The sequence below is a fragment of the Canis lupus genome, chromosome 7 (genome assembly GCF_003254725.2).
Source record: "Canis lupus dingo isolate Sandy chromosome 7, ASM325472v2, whole genome shotgun sequence".
Classification (NCBI taxonomy): domain Eukaryota; kingdom Metazoa; phylum Chordata; class Mammalia; order Carnivora; family Canidae; genus Canis; species Canis lupus.
This window is the reverse complement of record NC_064249.1, coordinates 71,326,719-71,354,076: the sequence shown is the minus strand read 5'-3', so window position 1 is coordinate 71,354,076 and position 27,358 is coordinate 71,326,719. Positions and strand designations below refer to the sequence as shown.

Below are 27,358 nucleotides of genomic sequence, written 5' to 3'. Positions count from 1 at the left end.
TACCTTTTTGCTCAGAAATACATTAATTGGGAAAAAGTGTTTTTCTCACATTTAGTTTATCTAGATTTTCTAAATCTGTCCATTAGGGATCTCTCTAGGAATCTCAGAGGAGACTGGGGCAGCCAGGTTAGTTGGGAGTGGGCATGTCAAATATGGTCCATGGCAGTGGTGCTGATGTGAGGAAGGATGCTACCTATACTACCTTGTAGGCCATGGGTAACAGTAGATTCCATTTCATATTCCAGTTCAGACTGGCTTTCTGAAGCTGAGCTGTGTAGAATTTACTGGGAACAGGGCTTTGGCTGATGAATGGTATCTGTCATGGTCTCAGGCAGATGGGATGGCTGCAATGTCATGGGGTGTACTTGGTGTCCTTGCTGTGAATTTCACCCAATTGTCCTGTCCTGGTTAATTCTATGTGTCAGTTTGGCCAGATTTTAGTCAAATGCCAGTCTGTTGTTGCTGGGAAGGTATCTTTTAGATGTGATGAACATTTAAATCAGTAGACTCTGAGTAGAGCAAATGGCCCCTATAATGAGAGTGGACCTCATCCAGTCAGTGCCAGGCCTTAAGAGAAAGGACTCAGGTTCCCTGAGGAAGTAAGAATTCTTCCTTCGGACTGTCTTTGGACTCAAGACTGCAACATCATATCTTCCCTGGGTCTCTAGGCTGCCTGACCTGTCCTATAAAGGGTGGCTTTGCCGCTCTCACAATTGTAAGAACCGATACTTTAAAATCTCTCTCTCTCTCTCTCTCTGTCTCTCACTAGCCCCCTCATCCCTACCCCTGTCCCTAATCTCCTTCTTTTTTTTTTTTAATTTATTTATGATAGTCACACAGAGAGAGAGAGAGAGAGAGAGAGAGAGGCAGAGACATAGCCAGAGGGAGAAGCAGGCTCCATACACTGGGAGCCCAACGTGGGATTCGATCCTGGGTCTCCAGGATCGTGCCTGGGCCAAAGGCAGGCGCCAAACCGCTGTGCCACCCAGGGATCCCCCCTAATCTCCTTCTATGTCTCTATCTAACTGGTTCTGTTTCTCTGGAGAACCCTGACTAATACACCTCCTTTAGGTCCCTTATGTAGTTCCTCCCCACCTGTTTGAGAGTTGCCTCATTTCGAGATATGGACACCTGTTTGTGATCCATGTTATCCAAGTGCCATGCTTCTAGAAACTTGAGACTGGGAGGCATGAACTATAAGGAGAAGGGTTCACATTAAGATAAAAGTTCAAAAAGTTGGTGGTAGATTTCAAGATAAAGTAGCATTTCAGACAGTAAGAGATTTGGAAAATTGGAGACAGTGTGGTGCTGAGGAGGAATGGGCATGAGGTTTGGAAGTGGGCAGCTTGGATTTGAACTGTGATCTGCAACTTTCTGGCTGTATTATCTTTGGAAAGGCACTTAAACTTTGTGAGTTTCTGCTTTCCTCATCTCTAAAACAGGGGGAATGGTACCTACCTGCCAGGGCTAATAAGTGATGACTTTGACTGGTTATTAAGGAAGGCTATATGAAGGCGGTGGTAAAATAAGGAAGTGGGTTATATTTTTCCTTATTGCTTTTATTTTCTGCTCTGTAAAACAATTTTTTTCAAGTTCCCCTCCTGCCTTTACTTTATGTAATCTGGCTTACAGACTGTTCATTCCTATCGAGACATACATGATAAAAAAGAGCATACATTGTTACCCCTTTTTGGCAATAAGGCTTAAGAATAAGATAAAGGCTTCCAGTTATGAAATTAATAAATCATGGGAATAAAAGTCACAGCATAAGGAACACAGTCAATGATATAATAGTGATGTAATGGGACAGACGATAGCTACACTTGTGGTGAACATAGCATAAGTATAAGCTTGTCAAATACTAAACAGTACACTTGATACTAATGTAACATTAAGTGTCAACAATACTTAAAAAAAAAAAAAAAAAGAGCCCAAGTGACAAAATTCTGGTACCAACCACAACATAGGGGAACCCATATTCAGGTTGGGTTGGGGAATAGGGAAACAGTGATCTCTGCAGTCAGTTGTGCACCTGACCCTATCCTTCTGCCTACATGTAGGGAGCACAGTGCCACTTCCTAAGGGTGTTTAAAGGAATAAATGAGATAATCCACAAGATGTGCTTAACTGTGCCGGGAACCTAGCGAGTGTTCAATAAGGTTTAGCTAGAAACAGTCTCAGGCAGCAGGCCCAGTGGCGGCAGTAATTTTATTACAGAGATTGGCACAGAGCCCTTCAGATGGATGAGGGTATAATAGAAGGCTAGGTGGGGAAATAAACGTGGTGTGTATCCTCAGCACCAACCAGACTGAGGAAAAAGTTTGTGCTGGCGATTAGTAAAAGATATAACATTTCAGGTAGAATCAGGAGACTATCATAAAACTCAAAACAGTTATATGGTTATTTTTACCACCGTTAGCAATGGTTTTTAGGAGAATATGCAAAAATCACTCCTGTTGTAAATTCAATTGTTATAAACTCTTGATGGGATCATGTTGCCTGGTATTTCTGCAAAGCCAATAACACTGATGCGGCAAACATTGATGCTTGCCGACGCAAAACCAGCTCCTCTTCATCTGTGTGAAAGAGTCTGGATTTTGTCCTGGTATCTACCTTTCACTCATCTGACTCACAAAAATGCTGACAAGTCTATGCTCTGATGATTGTTCCACGGCTGTTGCCAGTGATGGTTTGGCCCTGAGACCAAAGAAGGAAGAAAGGAAGCCTGTTGGTTGAGTTGGGTGTGGAGAGTGATGAGAAGGGGGGGGGAGGCACCTAGTAAAAAATTATCCCACTTCATGGCAATAGTCATTAGGAGAAAGGAGTCCACACTCTGCCTTTGCATGTTGCTTTATGAGGATCTGATATGTGGATCTATTGCAGCCATCTGTGGGCATGAGGTAGAGAATAGCTGCCATTTTATTATTATGTTGTTGCCTTACATTTGCCTGGGGAGAAAATACTGTCCTGTTTTTATTCAAGATGAGGACTGGGCTGGAGAAGGAGGATGAATGCATATTGCAATTGTTTTCCATCATTCTGTCTGATGAATCCTACTTCGTATTTCTACCTCCACAGTACTGAGCATTCTGATCCCATATGTATCCCAGAATTTCTCTGATCTCTTGGACTGAGTGTGGCTTACTTTCTTGGCTGTCCTCTTCTTGTATATTCTAGGCTGTGGCTTTTTCGGACAATTTCCTATGTCTACTCAATGCCATATGCTTTCCTTCTTCCAGAAATTTGTAGAGCTCTCCCTTCATAGGTGCCTTCAGTTTCATTCTCCCTTCTTGTCATGGTTGTGGGTTCATTCCTTTTTGTGTTTTTATACATTGGAAGGTACACAGGCTAATGCTTGTGCTTCCTTAACCAGTTTGACTATTTCTTCTGTCAGTCATTATAATTAAGTCATGTTTGTATTGGGGTTGTTATTGATTGGCAAGACCCATTTATATATTAAGATATCAACCTATTTCATACATAGAGGAAATATATCCTCCAGTTCATTGCCTTTTAAAATTATTATGGCTTTCTTGACGTATGGAAGATTTTACCGTAGTGTGGTAAAATTTATCAATCTTCTTTGTGATTTCTTTCTTTGTTTTTATTCTGAGAAGGACTTCTTCCCAAGATCAGATATATATTCATTATGTTTGATCCTCACTTCCTCCTTTTCTTTTTTATTCTGTCCTTTTAACCTCCAATGTGCTGGATTTAACTGATCACCTTCTTTAGATCATGACACACCACCATCATTGACCCACACAGAGCCCCTGTCTTTTATTTTGTTATTTTCTATTCTTTCATCTTCTACCCCCAGAGCTATTTCTCTCCACTGCATTTCTTCAGCCACACGCATCTACTCTAGTGTGCATGGTTTATGTTCTTCATTTTTTTAAAAATTCACCATTTCTTTCTCTATCTGGAGCTAGAATTTTATTTTTTTTAAAGATTTTATTTATTTATTCATGAGAGACACACAGATAGAGAAAGGCAGAGACACAGGTAGAGGGAGAAGCAGGCTCCATGCAGGGAGCCCAAAGTGGGACTCGATCCCGGGTCTCCAGGATCACACCCTGGGCTGAAGGCGGCGCTAAACCGCTGAGCCACCAGGGCTGCCCTAGAGCTAGAATTTTAAATGAAAAAAAAAAAATCATTTATCAAATTTTATCAGTATCTGTCTCTGTTCATGTGAATTACCATTTTTATCAAATTCCAGGTACCAGGCTTTCTAACCTGTTCCATTTACCCAACTGTCTACTTTGGTGCTAGGATCACACCACTTAAATTATTATGTAATTTTAAAAATACATTTTAGTATGCAGGAATGAAAAATCACAGTCAATGTCCTTCCTGATCATTTAATTCTTTTCCCCTTTTAAATATGATTGAGAAGCAGAGCCATTCTTTAATAATTAGCACGTCTCTGCATGTTAGCATAGCAAATTGCTAGTCACTCACTGTCACCTAAACCAATCATGTGCTACGTTTCGCACATGTTGAAAAACACTATGGAAGATGTGACTTAAGGAGCAGAAACAGTTTAAAAGAAGTGCCTGTAACCAATTGAAAAGGAAACAGATGCTCACATGTTTTTGGGAACTCTGGTTCCCAGTTACCCAAGATGCTTACTGTGATTAACATTCTTGCAACCTTAAATCACGCTCTGCCAGTTTCTAAGAAAACAATTTCAAATGTCATTTTGAGCCCCAGTGAAATAGGAGCCAGGAATGAAATCAGATTCTGACCTTCTTTTTATCTGTGTTGAGCAGATTCTTCTATCTTGATTTGATTTTTATCAACAACTCTTGTCTTTTCTGTAAGTTTATCAAGATATGGTTTAAATATAGTTCATACTCCATCAAGTATGCGCACAGATTGTGGTGATGCCAAGAACTGGACACAGAATGGTGCCTTGCTCCTTGCAACAGCAGTGGACGGTGATTCTATGTGCCTGATGTGGGGGAGCAAAATAAAGGAGAAACATAGCAAACACACTGTCCCTGCCTCCTAGGACAGACGGAGGGGAAATGTCAACTCACTAGGGCCTGAAGAGCCAAACTTAATTAATTCAGAAAAATACAAATTCTAACCACTTTGTGGTGGCAAAAGAGCAAAAACCAAATACATTTCTATAAGACATGAGCATTTTTTAAAAATCATAATTTAAAAATTATAAAGTTGACATACAATGTTATATTAGTTTCAGATGCACGACATAGTGATTTGATATTTCTATACATTACACAATACTCACCAAGATGTGAGCATTTTAATTCCTCCCCATCATCAGCAATACAATAATGAATTGGAGAGGAGCTTACACATAGACAACAATAGAACACTTAGTAGGTAATTTGTTGTTTAGTTTAGGGAGCCTTCTCACCAATAGATGCTTATTATCTTTCTGGAAACTGTCTACTTTTGATTAATTTGCTAAAGATCAGATAGTTCAAAAGCAATGAAAGTAATAGTTTATCAGGGTCATTGCACAGCACGTTTTGGAATGTTGAATGGAGAATTAGGAGAATTTCCTTTTCAGAAAGGGAAGCTTGAGGCAGGTAAGTCAAGTGAATTGTCAAAGTTACTCGGTGGGCTGGTGGCGACGCTGGTTGTCTCTCAGCCTCGTGTGGGTTCTGTGCCTTGAAACTGCTGGCTCTTTTCTATGAGGATCAGTTAATTGGCAAGGGCTGTTTGGAGCACTGAGTGGAGAAGGTTCCTGAGGGTCAGCCAGGCTCATTTACAACAAGTGACACAAAGGCTTGGCAGTACCAGCCTTAGAAAGAGGAGTGGAGAGACATGAGGCCTGTATCTGCTCTTCCTGTGGCACACCTTTCTTTTACTTAGAGAGACCAGCCTATAGATATCCTTAGCTTATATTTGAAGGATTTCATTGGATGTGTAGGTGAAGCTCCTTTGATCTGATTTAAGGGCGGCATGAAGGGAGAACCAGAGCTCAAATCAGAACACTTGGCGTCTCATCTTTGAAAACTCTCATGTCTGCTTAATCTAAAAACTGGATACAGCTCCAGAATGTTATTATTCTCTACTGATTTTCAGAGTTTGAGTTCATAGTAGAATTACACAGAGGACACCAGGAAGTGAAGTGCTTTGTCGTGGCTGTTGTTCTTTCTTGCAACCTACTCCTTGTCACCCTTGGAGTGTTAACAGGTGTCTGCCGGTCAGGCCTGGCCACTCTCCGGTTATGAGCTGAGTTTGGGGTGGAACCAGTGGCTGATGATCCATTTTATCTGTTCGTATTATGCACCAATTAAAGTCTTGGATGGCATCTCCCCTTGATAAGTACAACACACAGTTTGAAACATTTCAATGGCATGTTTTGCTGGGTTCATCTTTCTTCTTTAGGGGGCACTTGCACTGATCCATATTTCTGTTTACCTACTGGGGTGGGGGATTAGAATAAACATATGAGAGACACCAGCTGTATAGTATCTGTATAGTATGAGTTGTATGGGTTAAAATGATGGGTAGAAATTATCCAATTAATGGGCTGGAAAGGTACTGATAGAGTATATTTTTCAACTTTTATCACCTTGCTATTAATTAACTTATCCCTCACTCTCTTCCTCAAGGTAACATTTTATATAAAATCATATCCATGTGCATGTTATTTATTTTTTTAAAGAAATAACCTTTTATTTATATTTTTTAAAGATTTTATTTATTTATTCATGAGAGACACAGAGAGAAGGAGAGGCAGAGACACAGGCAGAGGGAGAAGCAGGCTCCTTGTGGGGAGCCCGATGTGGGACTTGATCCCCAGACTCCAGGATCAGGTCCTGGGCTGAAGGCGGCGCTAAACCGCTGAGCCACCAGGGCTGCCCTCCATGTGCATATTAAATTGAAATATGAGTTTGAGGTTTTCTTTCACCATCCTTTTTCATCTTGATCTAGGTTGTCTGCACATGATTAGAGAATATTTTCCAAATACAGGAGTCCTCCCCCACCTTTATCCATGGGGGATACATTCCAAGACCCTCAATGATGCCTGAAACCACAGATAGTACCAAACTCTATGCACCATGTTTTTTCCTATACACACATAACTATGATAAAGTTTGATTTATAAATTAGGCAGAATAAGAGATTAACAATAGTAACTCAAAATAAAATAGGACAATTGTAACAATAAACTGTACTAAAAGTTATGTGACTGTGGTTTCTCTCTCGCTCTCTCTTGAAAAATTATACTGTATCTACTTTTCTTCTGATGATGTGAGATGGTAAAATACCCACAGGATGAAATGAAGAGATGTGAATGATGTGGGCATTGTGATGCATCATTAGGCTACTATTGACCTTCTGAGGATACATCAGAAAGAAGACCACCTGGGGCACCTGGCTGGCTCAGTCAGTAGAGCATGGGATTCTTGATCTTGGGACTGTGATTTTGAGTCCCATACTGGGTGTAGTAATTACTTAAAAACAAAATCTTAAAAAAAAAAAAAAAGAGGACCATCTGCCTTCTAGACCCTGGTTGCCTGTGGGTAACGGTGGACAGTGAAAACATGGGTAAAGGAGGGACTTCTGTATAGGTGCAATCACTGCCTGTGATATATATTCAAATGCACAATGTTTTTTTTTTTTCTGTTCATCTGACAGTAAGGATTACAACCCCCTGTTTTCTAAAAAGGCATAATTGTTGTAATATTGGATTTTTAAAATAAACTGCCCAGTACATTATGTGACTCACATAAGCCTACCAGATGGATCCAAAAGATAATAAGTCATATTGTTCAGCCTTCTAAGCACATATTGATAACATTATCTGCCAGCATTTCTTTTTTATCATTTGCAAATGTTCTACATTGATTTACTTGTGAATGTTTCATGAGATTTGGAAATGGGTCTTCTAATTTTCTTACTTCTTGGAACCCACTTTAATTCATACTGTTTAACTCCAATCAAGTATTGAAAGAAATACCTTGAAGGCTGCCAAGAAGACAATATGACTTTAACATACAAAGACTTTAGAGTATATATATATATCAGAGGCAAATTTTCCATAAATAAGAACTTCTTTTCTGAAGAGTGTTCCTGGCCAATGATCCCTTTGGCCTCACAACACAGTAGACTTTGAGTATTTTTCACTTATTTCCATCTCTCAATGATCCAAAAATTACAGAAGCAGCTCCATTTTCCCTCAGCAAAAGGTTTTTTATATTGTCAATAAATCTGAGTCCTTTGACAAATTAAACTATAATGAAAGAGGAAAGCCCTGAAAATGATGCTAATTTCAGAACTCCAATTTGAGACCTAGAGAGAGGGTAGATGAAGTAAGAGGATTTTGAAATTAAGATTAAAATCTTGTTGAAGGCTGATTTGTTTCCCAAAGTATAGCACAGATTTGGCAGTTAGCTAATTTAGTAAATGGAAAAGGCCATCTTGCACTCTGGAGCCTGTGTCATCTGCTCAAATTGTCCCCTTTAATTAAATAAATTGTGAAATGGTCACTTATTCATTTAGTTTCCTCATGCTCTGTAGGGATAGGCTGAAGGTGAGCTTTAAATAACAGGGCAGCTGACCTGAAATCTCTATTAGAATTACCTGTAGTCACAGTTAAATATGTAAATTTCTAAGCTGCATCCCATAGTCATTGCTATAACTATTAACCCCGGTGGTGCTTACGTTGCCAGAGTTTGAGAACCACAAATCAACCAGATGCTCAATGACCTGCCTGCAGGCTGGTCTCTCCTGTACCAGGTCATCCTCTTTATTACTTCATTCTCTTTGTACTGCCTGTGCCATGATGGGGAAGTCCTTTCTTCTTTAAGTCCTCTTCAGGCCTTTCTAAACTTTTTTTTTTTTTTTTTTTTTTTATGATAGTCACAGAGAGAGAGAGAGAGAGGCAGAGACATAGGCAGAGGGAGAAGCAGGCTCCACGCACCGGGAGCCCGACGTGGGATTCGATCCTGGGTCTCCAGGATTGCGCCCTGGGCCAAAGGCAGGCGCCAAACCGCTGCGCCACCCAGGGATCCCATCTTCAGGCCTTTCTAAAGACAAAACTCTGAAATATAAGAATTTTAAACTCATGGCAGAATTTGAAAGAAGCCCATCAGCCTTATCTATAAGTATGTTAGTGATGTAATATGTATACATCACATTCATACATTTGAATTTTATAAATTTTTACCCTCATATTCATCCAATGAAATCTAGCTGGGAAGGCATTTCTACGGGAATTTGTAAGATGAGTTAAACCAGGCTAAGGGGTTAAGAGGCTTGTTCATAGAACCAGATCATATCTCATGTCTTCAATGAATATCTCAAGTGCCAGTAGATTGTCTCAATATCCCTAATGCCTAGCACATTGCCTGGACATAATAGATGCTCAATAAATGTTTGAATAACTCCATGTAGCATTGGGTCCTCTTGCAGACCCAACCTTTCAGGGCAAAGGCAGACAGAGCAACAGAGCAAGGGATTGCCATCTTGTTCTGATTCCTTACACACGGGCCAAGAGCTGAGACCCACCAGTGCTAGCCCTGGGTTCCTGATTCCTGAGGTTTCTTTCTAAGAGAAGCTGCTGGTAAATAGGCCAGGTGAGACAATGTAGCTGTGAAACTACATAATTTGTTATTTTTGCTCACTTTGACCTGAGTCCCTAACATCTCTTTAGAGTGCATAGACTCAATTTAGCCCTCTTACACATAAATCCTTTCCTTATTGTTTTGACATAATATATTGTTTTTAGTCCATGGCACAACCGCCTCTCAGACCTCCCCAAGCTTGAATGGCTCCATCTTTTATTACTATTTCCTTCATCTGCTTGTGACTATCCTCATTATAAGCTGGTTACTATAAATTGGGGTCCTGTGCCAAGGCAGAGCTCAGTGCTATAAAGCAGTCTGCTCTGGATCCTCTACCCTACTTTATTATTCCTTTTGGGATTTCTGGCTACCATCACTCTTGTGGTTAAAATAGTATCAACCAATTAACAACTCTACTTTCTTGCCTTGTTTATCTGCCACACTTATTTTTTCTGGCTCACTTTTCAAGATATAGCTGAACTGCACAATTTCTTGAAAGTTTCCTTCTCCTGCGTGGCCTTTATCCTATATTCTAGAACCCTGTTCTGATTAGTACATTCCACTCAATGACAAAAGCAAAATGAAATGCTTGTGCCTTCCTTTTTCTAAAGCAATAATAAACACACTGAAAGAAAAAAGCTTTGGCTTCTCACTCATGTTTCCCCTCACCAAAAACAACTTGCTGAGCTCAGGAGTGAGTTCAGACCACAAAAGAAATCACTGAACAGAAATGAAAAAAAAAAAAAAAAAGATAGATTTGACTATGTTAAAATAAACAACTTCTGTTCAGTAAGTGAACCACACACAGTTAAGAGGAAAAAGAAAAAGGACACAAAGAGGGAGAAGATATTCCCTGCACATATAACTGACAAAGTGGTTGTGTCTAGAATATACACAAGACAATAAAGAAAAGGAAAACCACTCAGTGGGAAAATGGGTGAGTAGGTAAATAGAATAGGTGCTTCATAAAAGAGGGAAATCATGATGATCTCAGAAAAGATGCTCAAACTCGTTAGGTATCTGGGACATTCAAATTAAATCCAGAAGATAAACATTTTTTTTTTCAGAAGATAAAAGTTCGTGCTTACCAGGTTGGGATTAAAATAAAAAAGACACATACTAGGTATTGACCAGGATTTTTTTGTTTTGTTTTGACCAGGATTTTGAACAGTGGGAATACTCCTAGCTATAGGGATTGTAAATTTGTACTACTCCTTTCTTTTAAGGTTTTATTTTTTTAAATTTATTCATAAGAGACTCAAAGAGGCAGAGACACAGGCAAAAGGAGAAGCAGGCTCCCCATAGGGAGCCTGATGTGGGACTGGATCCCCGGACCCCGGGATCATGCCCTGAGCCGAAGGCAGACGCTCAACTTCTGAGCCACCCAGGCGTCCCATGTACAACTCCTTTGGATAACAAGTTGGCAATGCTTAGGGAATTTGAGCATGATTATTCTCTACAACCCAGAAGGCTACTCCTGCTTCATGGTCTTGGAAACTCTTGTGAATGTGCCTTTATAGACAAAAATCAAGAATGTTTGCAGCAGAATCATTCATAATAGTGTAAAACTGGAATCGAGCCAAGTGCTATTAGTAGGAGAATAAACATTTTGATCTGGTCATTAAATGGGATGCTGTATTGCAATGGAAATGATCAAACTAGAGCTGTGGGTAACACTATGTAGCCAAATGTTAGGGAAAAGCAAGAGAATGATTATCAGAAAATTTGGGAGATTACTTAAATTTAGTAGGAAGGAGAGGGTGAGTTTGGAGAGGGGACTCAGTGGCCTCAGAGACGCTGCCAATTCTTAGTTCTCATATGGAATCGCTGGTTAAACAAACTAAAAAATTATGGCAGAAGAATTTGTGGCTGAGGATTGAGATTTCATAAAAAAATAAGATGAGAGGAATGGTAGGATATAAATCTATCTGTGCTAGCCCATGCACTTATACTATTTTCACTAAATAAGGCAAAAGTGAGAGTTACCTCATAAAAAGTATACCAGTGTGAAGCCTTACATCTTAAACTGGTTATAATGTGTCTTGTATAATTAATTGCTATTTACTATAGTTTGCTTGCTAGAAACTTTCAAAGGCACTATCTACAATTTCAATTAGATGCATATCATTTGATTTTATATGATTTGCATCCTTTGAAATGCTGTTTCTTATTTCCTCCTGACTCCACCTCTCCTTCCTCCCTTTCTTCTTTTTATCTCATATGGGATCTTAGATGGATGCTCTGTACCCATGCTGTGCTCTGACTTGGAGTTTTTGGTGCTGGCAGCCGTAACTCCCCAAGACACAGGGAGAGACCAGGAGATTACCTCCTGTCACACAGCTCTAACAACACACACTCCTGAAGTCTGGGTTTATTTTCCTTCAGCTTCTTTCTCCTTCTGAAATATCACTGGAAAAAAAAAAAAAAGACAAAACATCTGATCTTGTTCTTCATTTCCTTTTCTATTTCCAGCCACCTGTTCTTTTTTTCTAATTAACCCCAACACAGTAAAGAAAGCCAAGATTCTTACGGTTACATAAAAAAAGGTGTAATAAAAGAAAAGCTACATATAGTAGAATTTCGCCCAAGGAAACTCACGGTTGAAGAAGTAGTTGTATATGTCTTTGTCCAATTTGTAGATGACACAATGGTGACTTGTCTCCTCACTCCTCTGCTTTAAAGAAACGAACCAAATGTCACGTGTTACCCATTTCACCTGTATTATATGATTTAAATCTGACAAAGTCAAGGCTTGTTCAGACGAACTCAGGGTGGCCCAGAGGTGGGAGTCACACTTGGTGCCTCTAGGACTGGGGCTTCCTCAGCACAAATGGATGGCTACACAGCCTCCAAGAGTCTGGACCCGAGATGTACAGGGTTCAGGGAGTTTATAAACATGGAGACTGTTTGCATGGCAAACAGCCAATAGGAGTTGAATCACCTGGAAACATCACTGGACCCCACGAAGGGAGCTTGTTATCACGTTGCCTATTCTAAAAAGCAGTTGATATCAAAAGGAGGGAGCTGAAAATTGATCCTTGGAGGGGCTTGTAGGTATGCAAAACAGGAAATGATGAAGTTTAACAGGGAGATAGGAAAAGAGATATGACCTTATTGTAAAATTTCTAAATGCTGATTGACCTAGTTCTCTGTGACCTGGAAATTGGAGCAGACTTTTTGATATTCTTACTCTAGGCTGCTTTCTGCACTCTTGTTCACATGGAGGGTCTGAGCTGGTACCAAAAGAGCATCTCTTCAGCTGTTTCCTCCCAAACTCTAATTGCAGAGAAGCAGCAAAAGAGGCCAAGAGGAATAAATTAATGGGAGCACAGAGAAAAGGGAGAGAAAGCTAGAACAGGAAACTGGAAACTGGAAAACTAGTACAATCATCATTCTTTGCACCACTTCTGAGTGTCCACTGTGAGTCATTGCTGTGCTCAGTCCTGGGGACAGAGTGCTGAGCAAGACAGATGGGGCTCGTGCCCTAGGGAGCCGATGCCCTGGCCAGGAAGGTGGACACCAAGCACAGGCATGTGATCAGCAGATGGGACGTGTTGGGCTGCATTTCTGGCAGCTGCAGATTCTTAAGGAGAGGCTTTGGAGGAGGTGTTGCCTATGGAAGGCTTTCTTCTCAGTACTAATGTCAGGAAGCTAAATGCAATATGGCCACAATAGTTGAATCTATGTGTGGTTGTTTTACCTTTTAGACGAGGGCTGCTTGGAAACCATGTGGATCCAGACTTTTCATTTATAAAAAAATTTTTTAACAGGCACTTGGGTACTGCTCCTCTTAAATCTTGGCTCCAAGCACTTTACAAATACTTCTTTAATCAGAATGATCCTATACTGGAGGTGCTATTATTGTCTGCATTTTATAGGGGAAACATAGCTTGCCAAAGTTCCCACAGTTTTATGGGACTGAATGTGTGTGTCATCCCCAAATTCCTATGTCGAAATCCTAACCATCAAGGTGATGGAATTTGGAGGTGGGGCTCTTGGGAGGTGATTAGGTCATGAGGATGGAGCCCTCATGAATGGAGTTAGTTCCTTAGAAAAGAGAACCCAGTGAGATCTCTTGGTCCTTCTACCATGTGAAGACTCAGGGAGAGGGTCATCTGTGAACCACGAATCTGACCCTTACCAGACACCCAATCCATTGGCATCTTAATCTTGGACTTCTTAGCCTCCAGAATGTGAGAAATACATTTGATGTGTAAGCCACGCAGTCCATGGTGTTGATGTTATAGTAGCCTGAGCAGGCCAAGACACACAGCAGGGCCCACTAGGCTATTCATACTTTCAAAACTAGATGTTGTCTGTGATGAGCTGAATACAAAGCCAAGTGAGAGGAGGGACGGTGTGATGTTGGACCTGAGACAGGTGTCTGGCCCTGAAGGCGATGATAAGAGGCTGAGCTTTCATTCTAAATGCAAATAGGAGGCCAAGGAAGCAATTAGGAAAGGAAAGCATATGTTTATGCGTCTTCCATTTTGTGCAGAGAAGGGAATAGTCTTTGGGGTCTCTTAATGGCTGCTGAATCCTTGCCTTCTTGCAGAGTAGACAGCAGCTGGAATGTGCCATGGTGAGGTCTACAAAGCATGGGTTCTAGTCTCAGCTCTGGGACTTACAGAGTGGGACCCCAAGGAGGAGACTCCATACTCTTCCACTTAAAAAACTGAGAATTGATTCTCAATCTCTGTTAATCTTTTAAGTCTTCAAATATTTTGTGGTCCTTAAAAACTCTGAAAAATCGTAGTCATTGTTTCCTTCCTGAAGGTGAAAAGTTGGTCTGTCTTGTGCAAACCTGACACATTTGGACATTGAGTAGATGTTTCCCAAGCGACCATTTGGGAGAGGGGAGAATTTGAGGCTAGCTGGTAGAAGGCTTCTAGTTCTGCCCCATGCTCTCGGCTCTGTCTGCATTCCATCATTGAGAATTGATGGTAACATCTGCCTGCCTGGTATTGCTTCTAGCAGCACTAGACTAGTCTGATGTGGGACCAAGAAGGACCCTGGGAGCCGAGTAGCTGTTTCAGGAGACAGGATGGCACATTTGCACTGCACTCTTTCTGTGGTTGGAATACACAGTCTCACATAACTCCTGCAATTTTTCAAATGTATGTGGAGGCTGTTGTGATTAATAACATTCAAATTCATCTTAAAAGCACTGCTGAATTCATGGCCTCTTTTTCTCATTGTCAGACGAGGGGATATGTGAAATATTTTGACATTGCAAAGGCATCGTCTTCAAAAGGTTGGGAGCTGCTCTTTAAGGAGAATAGACAAGATTTTACTGTATGTCAGAGTGTAATTTTCTCCAGTTAGCCCCCAGGGACTCTTGCTATACACTTATATTCTCCAAGGGTGAGGAAATACTTTTGAGAGATTATTTAGTTAAGTTCTAGACTTGTACTTTCTGATGACTTGTCGCAGGTGGGAATTTGATTCCTTCTTTAGCGGAAAAAGGTGATTGTGAGGATTATCTTATTCATGTTAGGGAGGAGGATGGGAGAAGAGTTTTTGTCTTTGTCTTTTAAGGGTTCCTTTAAAATCACATCCTTCCTTTCCTCCCTCCCTTTCCCAGATGGGTAGGAAGGAGAGCTTGTGGCTAGTTTTGCCTAGGAATTCAGAGTCTTTCCTTAAATAGTTAAGAGATCTGGTAATTCAGTCAAGCAATTTTCATCTGAATGAGGATGGGAAACCTCTGGACTGTGTTTCCAGCTGCTCCAGAACTCTTGGGAGGACAAATCTGTAAATGGCCTCATGAAAGTTTTTGTGGTCAGAAACTAGCATGGATGTGCTAGTTATTCTGTGTGTCTTATAAAATAACCAGTCCTGTATCATGAGTCAAGGATTTTCCCCACCCACACACACTATCCAGGAACCAGGGCGCACAGCACCCTCCGGAAGGCTCTGTCCTGGGTCTGTGGCAATGCTAGGAGTGGCCACCAAGGGGCAGCAGAGGCTGCAGAACTGAACCGTGGCCCAGCTGGGGAGGTGGTGAACTGGAAGCTGAGCCCTGGGGATGGTAGTACTTGCCTAGGTGCAAAGATCTAGTTCGGAATGTGGGAAGAGAGCACATGATCCCCTGGGTTCCAAGATTTATTTTGCTATCTATTCAGATCTAGTATTGTCACTTTCTTTAAGACAGAGGCTCACATGGTGCTCCTTTCCTCTGTTCCCTTAACACCTGACTCCCAGATTTCCAGAGTCGCTGTCTGGGAGGAACTGCCCTCACTTATGTGGCATATCCCTGGGGAAGGAATGCAGGAGCCAGGAGTTTGGGCTTGGTTTGGTGGCTCTGGGAGGGGAGAGCGGACACTGGGTGACATGCCCGCTCTGCACAAGTGAGCTGGTTAGAAAAGGTGAGGAGACAGGCAATCACTGTCACAGGGTGGCCCCATCTCTTCCTTCCCACCTGTTGTCGTTTGATATGGTAAATGGACATTTTATCAGTCCAGTAAAAGGTGAAAAAGGTGCTGTAAAAGGTGCTGTGTGTGCCCTAGATTCAGGAAAAATTATTCTTTTCCCCTTCTTCTGGATTGCTGTTCCTTAATCCTTCCTTCATAGAAATTCTAGAGCTTCTACTGACTGCAAGAAATGAGGGATTTGGGGAGAAATTTTATTTCCCTAGTCTTTTGGGGTGAAAGGAGGGAAGCCCGTAGCTAAGGTTGGCAGAAATCTGTGTGGTGGTCAGAACAGCCTTGTGGGTCTTTCTGAACTCTTAACCCAGTCTTGGTTGAGAATTTGTTATCCAAGTATTCAGAAAATTAAATACTTAAAGCATCTCCAAGATGGCATTTCACATTTTCCTCACCTCGACTTCCTGTCAAAAGTAGGAAGCCTTTTCCTGTGGCTCTATTTCCATGATAAAAAACACATGGTTTAGTATAGTCTGATTTATCAATGTTTTCCTTTATGGTCGCTGCTTTTTGTGTTCTGTTACGAAATCCTTGTCTACTCCCACATCAGAAAGATACCCTTTTATATTTTCTTCTAAATGCTTGATCATCTTTTAAAGACTGTTTTCATTTAGAGCAGTTTTAGGTTCTCAGCAAATTTAAGGGGGAAAAAACAGAGACTTCCCATATCTCCCCTACCCTCTCCAACCTACCCTCATTATCAATATCCTGAACCACAGTAGCACATTTGTTACAATTGCTGAACCTACATCAACACATCATAACCATCCACAGTTCATAGTCTCCATTAGGGTTCACTCTGGGTGTTGTACATTCTAGGGCTTTAAAAAAAATGTAAAATAACTTGTATCTGCCATTATAGTGATAGAGTAACTTCACTCTCCTAAAAAACCTTCTGAGCTCCAGATTTTTTTACATTTCAAATGTAGATATGAAGTCCACCTGGAACTGATTTTCTATGTATAGTGTGAGGTAGCCAAAGCTCCCTAATTTTTCCTCATGAATAACTATCAGCCTCCACTCCATTGCCTGAAAATACCATCTTTTCCCCACTGCGCTGCTGTGTCATGTTTATTATAAATCAGGTGACCTGGAATATGTAGGCTGTTTCTAGACTTCCCATTCTATTTCATTGGCCGATTTTTCTATTCCTATATCAATATCACACTTTGAGAATTGCTACCGATAATTGGTACTGATAGCTGATAATTTTTTTTCTTTTTTTCTTTGTTGTTCTTTTTCAAAATTACCTTTGTCTTGGCCAACACACTCAAATTTGATTTCTAGTTTAAAATGGTCTTTTCCTTTTTGAGTTTTATTGACACTATTCCTTACGGCTGTCCTAAAAATAACACATGGCAACCCAGTCGTATAAGTTAAATTATGTTCTAAAATAATGAGGTGGCTCTGCAAGATAAAAGCTTTTGAGCTCAGTGAGTCAACTGTCTGTTGTGCCCTCTGAGGCCAGGGAAAGAATTCCCTTCCTTTTCCTGTTGGCCTTTCCAAATCCAGTCTGTCTTTCTAGATCTGCTCCAAACCCCATGTGTTCCCACTTCGGTTTTATAACTCCCCTCTGGCTTCTCCAGCTACCATGTGTGGGGCAGATTTGGTGGTACACTGCAGCTGTACCCACTTTCCTAGGCACTGTCTCTAGAGCCCCCTTCCCCCAAGAGGCACTTGGCCCCTGAGGCTGCTCTCAGTTCCCCACAGGGCTCTGTCCCACACACACTGGTGAATTTCCACATGGATTTGATCTTCCTGCATGACATGTTCTCCCCGTCCTGTTCCTGCCACTTTGATTTTATTGGTTAATACCTTGTTTACTTCGGAATCCCCCTGCCTGGGCATCATTCCCTGATCCCAGACAAGATCAGTTTCCCTTGTAATGCCTACCATGCCCCTTCACAGCATGTGCCCTGGCTCGAAATGATAAGCCTGTTTGATTATTTGATCAAAGCTTGACTCTTCCATTGTATTGTAAACACCAGTAAAGCAGGATCGGTGACTGTTTTGCTCAACATTTTAATCTCTTATACCTAATCTAGCATTTGCTTTATAGTAAGTGCTCCGTAATTTGTTTAGAAATGAATGCACACATGAATGAAATGCTTTGGCCTAGTGGCCTATGTCACTCTCCACAGGATCCTGCATGTAGATACTCAATAAATATCTTTCATCTCTTCTTGCTCTATGGGACAATTCAATAAAGAGCTCTGTATAGTTTATGAGAGTAGCTTGCCTCATTATAAAATGACCTGCCTGACCACTGCAGGCACAGTCAGTTGTGTTTCTTCATGCCCTGTTCTTGCTTTGATGTGGGTGATGGTGGCATTGGTGGGCCATTGCTCAAATGTGACTTAGAGGTGTCCTATACCTGCCAATACCTGTCTTGCCTTCTGATTCTCACATCTACCTTCTAGAAACCCCCAAATGCTGCTTCTGATTTGGTTATGGTGCACAGGAAAGCAGCACTGGTTTGGTGGTGTTAGCAGAAAGCTGGAAGCTTAGAGGCTGTGACTTTCCATTGCTAGGAAGTCATATAACTTTAGCTTGCTCAGTGGCAAAGCAGGGCAGCCAGGACAGCTTCGTTAGCAGTTGGCATAAATGAGTGAGAGCTAACATCTGGTCCTTCATGGAAAATTCTTGTACTTAGAGCCAGAAAATAGACTATCATTCCATTAATAAAAGGACCAGAATTAGTTCTTGTCTCTGTGTTCCACATGCTAGTCATTGATGAATGATAACACTGTCTTGATAGTCTCAAGCAATGAGAGGGGAAGATATAAAATATGGTCCATGGTCACCATTAGCAACACTGTGCTTTGGAGAGTATGGGCAGGCAGTGGTGATGGAACCCTATCTTGCCAGAGAGGGACTTCTATAATTTGCATAGTTAGTGACCCAGTGAAGAGATACCAGAGATACAGATGCTGCTTATGATACAACCTCTGCCACACTTTCTGGGTGTCAAAGGAAATCGATCTGATAGAAGGAAAATCATTAATCAGATTCTGCCTCAAAATGAGAACACTGACCTTTCCTAAAACACACCTCACTGGAATCTAATAGGGTTAATGTAATAGAGGCCAATGGCACTTAGGTTATTAGAGGGAGAAAACTGGAAATTTTTACCAGAAGGATCTTCCTATGGTCATTGGAAGTACGGTTTTAATGGATACAAATAAAGAATTAAGACCAATTATTAACCATATTGCATTGAGTTCCAGACAAGTTCCACTGGGGCAAGTGAGGATGACATATGGAGCAGCAAGCTCTGAGGAGCGGAGGAGGGCTGCTGAGCTCAGTGTTATCTGCAGAAGGCTGGTCCCCATGGAGTAAACTGGGTGTCACAGGGAAGCATGACCGTGGGGATGCCTGTGTGTGTGGGCACGTGGGCACGTGTAGGTGAGTAATGATTCGAGGTGGAAAGACACTGAAGATAAATTTAGTTACATCACATTTTTGACTTGGTTGTATTTATATTGGGCATTTAGAGTTGAAAGCTAATTAAGTCGATTCATCATCTTTTGTGAAATAGCAGAATGATTTTGTAAATGCTAATTAGGCTAGAGGACATTTGCATCATTTAAAACTAGGCAATTGGCCACCTACAACATGTAGGTGATTCATTAATTTCAAATAATGTAATGCATGTAAGTAAATTGCAAGACTGAGGATTTCTTTGGTTGGTTCTGCATCCTGTTGGGTCATAATGCACTTTTCACACTGTACTTTTATTAAGAGTCTCTGTTAGGATATTCTTGAATGCTCTATCCTTTCAAGTGAATGTCATAGAAGCACCAGTTACTATACAGGATGGGGCCAATCCTTTGAGGGCCTGCTCTGCCCTTAGCACCTTGCCCATGATGGGGCTCTAGGTGATTCCTTCCTCCTACATAGATGGTTATCACCTCTTGATCCAAACTCTGAGGCCACAGCTGATTGGGCCAGAATGAGCCACGCATTCAGTCTATGGCTGGCCTAGGAGGTGGCCTAGCATGAAAGTTGTGTTTTTCAGGGATAGTGGTAGTATGCTGAGTCTTTCAGTTTCCTTCTCAGGAATTTCAGCTGATGCTGTCAAGAATTAGACAGTTACCCGCAGAACCTTAACTGAAAAGCTCTCAGAAAGAAGGCAGTATGTAAAATCATGAAGCACTTCAAGTCATGAATAAGCAGAAACAAGGGTAAGTAAATGCTGTGACTTGGGAAGAAAGGGAGTTCTGCGGGCAGACAGCTGAAACTCTCTAACAGCAGAGAATAATCTAGATAATCTAATTATTGGGGTTATATTGGATGACTCCAGTTTCTGAATTGTACTATGAGACTTAGCCAAATATTTCTAAGATGTCCAGCTAAGACATGTGTTTCCTCATGGTAATCACACCCCAAGAAGCCCCCCAACTTAAACTAGCAGAAGGATATCTTTCCTTGCATGCCAGAGAGTCTAACACACAGTATGTATCTGTGATTTTTTTAATAATAAATTTATTTTTTATTGGTGTTCAATTTGCCAACATACAGAATAACACCCAGTGCTCATCCCGTCAAGTGCCCTCCTCAGTGCCCGTCACCCATTCACCCCCACCCCCCCCTCCTCCCCTTCCAACACCCCTAGTTCATTTCCCAGAGTTAGGAGTCTTTATGTTCTGTCTCCCTTTCTGATATTTCCCACACATTTCTTCTCCCTTCCCTTCTATTCCCTTTCACTATTATTTATATATAATGAATGAATGAGAACATATAATGTTTGTCCTTCTCCGATTGACTTATTTCACTCAGCATAACACCCTCCAGTTCCATCCACGTTGAAGCAAATGGTGGGTATTTGTCATTTCTAATGGCTGAGGAATATTCCATTGTATACATAAACCACATCTTCTTTATCCATTCAGTCTTTCAATGGACACCGAGGCTCCTTCCACAGTTTGGCTATTGTGGACATTGCTGCTAGAAACATTGGGGTGCAGGTGTCCCGGCGTTTCATTGCATCTGTATCTTTGGGGTAAATCCCCAGCAGTGCAATTGCTGGGTCGTAGGGCAGGTCTATTTTCAACTCTTTGAAGAACCTCCACACAGTTTTCCAGAGTGGCTGCACCAGTTCACATTCCCACCAACAGTGTAAGAGGGTTTCCTTTTCTCTGCATCCTCTCCAACATTTGTGGTTTCCTGCCTTGTTAATTTGCCCCATTCTCACTGGTGTGAGGTGGTATCTCATTGTGGTTTTGATTTGTATTTCCCTGATGGCAAGTGATGCAGAGCATTTTCTCATGTGCATTTTGGCCATGTCTAGGTCTTCGTCTGTGAGATTTCTGTTCATGTCTTTTGCACATTTCATGATTGGATTGTTTGTTTCTTTGGTGTTGAGTTTAATAAGTTCTTTATAGATCTTGGAAACTAGCCCTTTATCTGATATGTCATTTGCAAATATCTTCTCCCATTCTTAAGTTGTCTTTTAGTTTTGTTGACTGTATCCTTTGCTGTGCAAAAGCTTCTTATCTTGATGAAGTCCCAATAGTTCATTTTTGCTTTTGTTTCTTTTGCCTTCGTGGATGTATCTTGCAAGAAGTTGCTGTGGCCGAGTTCAGAAAGGGTGTTGCCTGTGTTCTCTAGGATTTTGATGGAATCTCGTCTCACTTTTAGATCTTTCATCCATTTTGAGTTTATCTTTGTGTATGGTAAAAGAGAGTGGTGTATCTGTGATTTACCTTTTTTTTTTTTCCTTTCAGCTTTATTGAAATAGAAATGACAGAGGTCACTGTAAAAGTTTAGAGTGTAGATCCAATATAATAACTGCCTGGTGCTTCTCTGGCATTCACTTGAAAGGATAGGGTGTTCGAGAACATCCTGGCTGAGCCCCTGATAAAAGCACTGTGTGAAAAACTATACTATGACCCTAGGGGAGGCAGAACCAACCAGAGAAATCCTCCTCAGAGTCTTGCCATTTACTTACATGAATTAAATTTACTTGAAATTAATGAACCACCTACATGTTGTAGGTGGCCAATTGCGTAATTTTAAATAACTTCACTTGCATCTATTATGAAGTGATTACCATTCATAATCTCATGTAGACACAAGGGGAAAAAAGAAAAAAAACCATTTTCTTATTTATTTACTTGTCTGTCTTATAACCGGAAGTTTGTTCATTTTGACCACCTTCATCCAGCTCTTCTACCCCCTATCCCCCACCTCTGGTAACCACAATTCTGAGCTCTTTTTCTTTTCTTTTCTTTTCTTTTCTTTTCTTTTCTTTTCTTTTCTTTTCTTTTCTTTTCTTTCTTTTCTTTCTTTTCTTTTCTTTCTTTTTTTTTTTTAAGGTTTTATTTATCCATTCATGAGAGAGAGAGAGGCAGAAACACAGGCAGAGGGAGAAGTAGGCTCCCTACAGGGAGCCCGATGCAGGGTCAATCCCAGAGTTCTGGGATCACGACCTGAGCCAAAGGCAGATGCTCAGCCACTGAACCACCCAGGTGCCCCCTGAGCTCTTTTTCTTATGAGTTTGGTTTTTCCTTTTTTCTTTTTCTTTTCTTTTCTTTTCTTTTCTTTTCTTTCTTTCTTTTCTTTTCTTTTCTTTTCTTTTCTTTTCTTTTCTTTCTTTTTCTTTTTTTTTCTTTTTTTTTTTTCTTTTCTTTCTTTCTTTTTTTTAAGGCTTTATTTATCCATTCATGAGAGACAGAAAGAGGCAGAGACACAGGCAGAGGGAGAAGCAGGCTCCCTATGGGGAGCCTGATGCAGGGTCGATCCCAGAGTTCTGGGACCCGAGCCAAAGGCAGATGCTCAGCCACTGAGCCACCCAGGTGCCCCCTGAGCTCTTTTTCTTATGAGTTTGGTTTTTCCTTTTTTCTTTCTCTCTCTCTCTTTCTTTCTTTCTTTCTTTCTTTCTTTCTTTCTTTCTTTCTTCCTTTGTTTCTTTCTTTTTCTTTCTTTCTTTCTTCTTCTTTCTTTCTTTCTTTCTTTCTTTCTTTCTTTCTTTCTTTCTTCTTTCTTTCTTCTTTCTTTCGATCCCACATGGAAGTGAGATCATACAGTATTTGTCTTTGTCTGTCTGACTTACTTCACTTAGTACAATGCCCTCAGGTCTGTCCATGTTATCACAAATGGTAGGACCCTGTTTTACATATAGGGACATTGAGGATTTAAAAATTAAGTAACTAGTCACTGGCCATTTTGTTTGGGGGACAGAAATTTAAAGCCCATATATTCTGATTCCAGAGCCTTCATTGAACCATTGCCTTATATTATTCATGTGTCCCCAAATACACAATCAGTGCATAAACATTTTTCTTTCATATGCTGTGTACACATATCACATTTTCTTCATCCAATTAATCTGTCAATGGACACGTAAGTTGTTTCCAAGTCTTGGCTATTTTAAGTTACGCTGCAATGAACATGGGGATCTAGACATTTTTCAAGATAATGATTTTGCTTCCTTTGGATATAAATCCAGAAGTGGAGCTTCTGGATTATATGGTATTTCTATTTTTAATTTTTGGAGGAATCTTCATACTGTTTTTTCACAATGGCTGCACCAATTTACAACCTCCTACTGTACCAAGGCTTCCTTTCCTCCACATCCTTGCCAGCATTTATCCCTTGTCTTTTTGATGCTTACTATTCTAACAGGCATAAAGTGATATCTCATTATGGTTTTGACTTGTATTTCCCTAATGATTAGTGATGACCTCCTTTTAATGTACCTGTTGGCCATTTATATAGTTTTTTTGTTATAGAGTTGTATACTTTTTAAAATATATTTTGGATATTAACGCTTTTCAGAGATATGATTTGTAAATAGTTCATCCCTTTCTGTAGATTGCCTTTTCATTCTTTTTGCTGTGCAGAAGCTTTTTAGTTTGAGATAGTCTGCTTGTTTATTTTTGATTTTGTTGCTTGTGCTCTAGGTGCCATATCCAAAAGTTGTTGCTGAGAAGCTTTTTTCATATGTTCTTTCAGGAGTTTTATGGTTTGAGGTATTCAAGTCTTTAATCCAGTGACTGGTGTAAGGTAGGGATCAAGTTTCATTCTTTTCCATATGATTATTCCATTTCCCTAGTACCATTTAGTGAATGTATACTGTATTTTCTCCTGAGAAAATATTGAGTATTCTTGGCTCCCTTGTCAAATATTAGTTGACCACATATGCATGGGTTTACTTCTGGATTCTTAATCTGTGCCACTGGTCTGTGTGTCTATTTTTATGCCAGTACCCATGTTTTGATTTTTGTTTTATAATAGTTTGGAATCAGGATGTGTGATACCTCCTGTTTTGTTCTTTCTCAGGACTGCTTTGGCTATTGGGGTCTTCTGTGGTTCTCTCTCTATATATATTTGGTTGTTATTGTTCTTGTTTACTTGTTTGTTTTGTTTTGATTTTATTGTCCACATGCTGTGTGTGGCTTTTACCTTCATTTTCATTCCACACTTTCTCTGTCCCAGCTAGTTGCCACTCTTTTTGTCCTATACTCTTCTCTTCAGATAGATATTCATGACCCAAAACAATGTGGTGATGAGGGCCATGAGGGTTACCAATCTTGCAAGTCACCAAAGGGATACTCTAGACAGCATGGCACAGGCTGCCTTTGACTTTTTAATCAATTTATCTTCATGGTGGTTAGATGAGAATATGACAATGTAGGTCAGATATTGGGTCACAGCTAAATTTAGAATATTTCTCTCTCTCTCTCTCTCTCTCTCTCTCCTGTTAAGAAATCAGCTTACTCTCATCTTACATTTTTCCTTCTTCCATCCAAAGGAACAAAAATAGCTCTACAGCAGGGACATGTGTACTACATATGTAGTTTGGCTAAGATACTCTTTCCAGGATCAAACAGGAACTTTTTTTAAAGCTTTTATTTATTTATTCGTAACAGACACAGAGATAGAAGCAGAGAGAGACACAGGCAGAAGGAGAAGCAGGCTCCCCGCAGGGAGCCCAATGTGGGACTCAATCCTGGGACTCTGGGATCACACCCTGAGCTGAAGGCAGATGCTCAACCACTGAGCTACCCAGGCATCCCACAAACAGGAACTCTTTAAACTTTTCTGTTTGTCTACACATTTATGCTCTATAGTGGTAGTAGACAGGGCTCCCCGGGTATCATAATGACCTGCTGTAAATTTATACTCTTCCTCTTCAAATTAGCGTTGATGATTCCACAGAAGAAATTTCAAAAAATCTGTAATTGCTTCTTGGTGTTAGCGTTAGAACCTCCCTGGTTTTAGGAGGCCTTATGGCTGTCCAGTTTGCAACTTACTTTCCAGCCTTCCATGTGGTCAGGTGTGGCCTTGTAACTCAGTTTCCCCCAATGAAATGTGAGCATAGTGATGTTTGTGACTTATATGATGATCCTTTTAAAGGAAATCACCTACCTTCCATTTGCCCTTTGACTGCCTTCTAGCCCCAGATGGGATATTGGTGAATCAGTTCTATTCATGCAGATGAGGTCAATATAGTAGGAGATGGCAGAGCAATAAGCTAGAAGGAGGCAGACCCTTTAGGTAACCTGGTTGAGCATGGTCACCTGCACACCAGAGCACCTCTGGGCTGCTACAAGAGAGGGCAATAATTATCACTTTCTTGTGTGAGTTTTCTGGTGTATTTTTGAGTTTCCTTGTTACAATAGCCGAGTCTATGCCTTAACCAAAAGATGGTGGTGGACACTAAGTACTCAGGAGCCACACTGAGTGCTGAATAAATGTCATGTCACTTAATTTTCTAGCAACTACCCTAAAATAGATACTAATTGCTCATTTGACAGATGTACAAACAGGCTTACAGAGTCTAAATGACTTGCCGAAGATTGGAAGTCTATAAAGTGGTAGAAAGAACCCGGACTCAGCTCTGAAGTGCTTCAAAGCACGAAATCTAAATCATCGTGCCCTAGCCTTATTATTACTGTTCACTCTTTTTTTTTGCAGAGCATATTTGAAGTATTCTTCTCAGCTAATTTAAAGTTTCTATCTGTTATACACTGTAGCTTTTGATTCTTTCTCTGCTTACTTTGGTGCAGATTGTTCATTTTATTCTTTTTTTTTTTTTTTTTTTTTTTGAGAGGAGGGAGATGAGGATTGTCCCTTGGTTTTGAATAGATTCATCTTACTTTGTTCATTAAACTGTAAATCCCACAGGAAATGGTGCTAGTGATACAAATGCTGCTAAATAATTGACAACTCCATCTCAAGGGATAAGAGCTGCCTGGTCTTCTGGAATGACTCCGTATTCTCTTATGTGATGTTTTTCTCCTGGGTATATACATTCTGTTGTCAATGAATCAATCCCGGTGAACAACCCCCAATTTTAAATACATTTTCATGGCAGCAGCATATTTGAATAGAGGAAACATCAGAAATGATGGTTCTGAATAACAAATGATGACCATTCTATTTGTCACTCTAAATATAAGCAGGTGGAATTTGAAATTTTCATGATTGCACTTTAGTCAAATGTTAGATTCATGATCAGTCTGCCATGCATGAGTTAGCAATAAGTGTGCTGCATAATAAAAGAAAGTCCAAAATAACAGTGCATGAAATAAGATACATATTTTTTTTTGAACATGAAAGAGTCCTGAAAGTGGGCAGCCAAGGATGATATGTGGCTCTTGGTCATTGGGTTCTTAGGCTCTTTCTGAGTTTTTCTCTGCAAATACCTGAAAATGGTTTCCATTCTAAAGATTCCCTCATGGTTAACAAAAGCCTCTGTAGAGAGAGCCATTGTGTCAAGTCACAGTGGGATGGGGAGAGAGTACAGGGCCTTTGTCTACTTATTTACTTTTAAAGACCTTTTCCAGATATTTTACTAAATGAACTTTCACCTCATTGATCAGACCTTAGCTATACCTACTTACATGGCTACCTGAATAAAATCAAAGTTTTGTCTTGTTTTTAATAAGGAAGAGAAGACTCAATTATGGGTAGACTACCTGCCTTCTAATTAGAAAATTCCCACCATTCTAAGACTAGGGGTTGGCAAACCATGGCCTAAGGGCCAAATCTGGCCCACAACCTCTTTTTTGTAAATAATGAGTTATTGAACCAAAACCATAGGCATTCATTTATGTATTGTTGATAGCGCTACAATAAGCAGAGCTGAGTAGTTGGGTCATAGAGACTGTATGGCCCACAAGTCTAAAATATTTCCACTCTGGTTCTATTGAAAAAGTTTGCCAACCTCTGTTCTAGGTCATGAAGGACAGATTCAGATGAACAAAAGGCTTCATTCCTCAGGATGTTATTATAGGAGCAGGGTTGAGCCTAAAACAGATTCAGTAGTAATCCATTCTTTTCCAGCCCTGGTGAAATTAAATCGATTAGGCATACATTCAGTTGCAAATAACATAAAACCTGGCTAATGGCAGATTCAACTACAAGGAGTTTATTTAT

The 27,358-nt window shown here is 40.4% G+C and overlaps 1 protein-coding gene across 4 annotated transcripts in view; it reads left to right on the top strand.

Moving 5' to 3' along the window:
* The window catches only part of AKAIN1 (A-kinase anchor inhibitor 1), a 90,471-nt gene that overhangs the window by 60,548 nt on the left and 2,565 nt on the right, over positions 1–27,358 (top strand). The gene's annotated exons all lie outside the window — the stretch shown is intronic.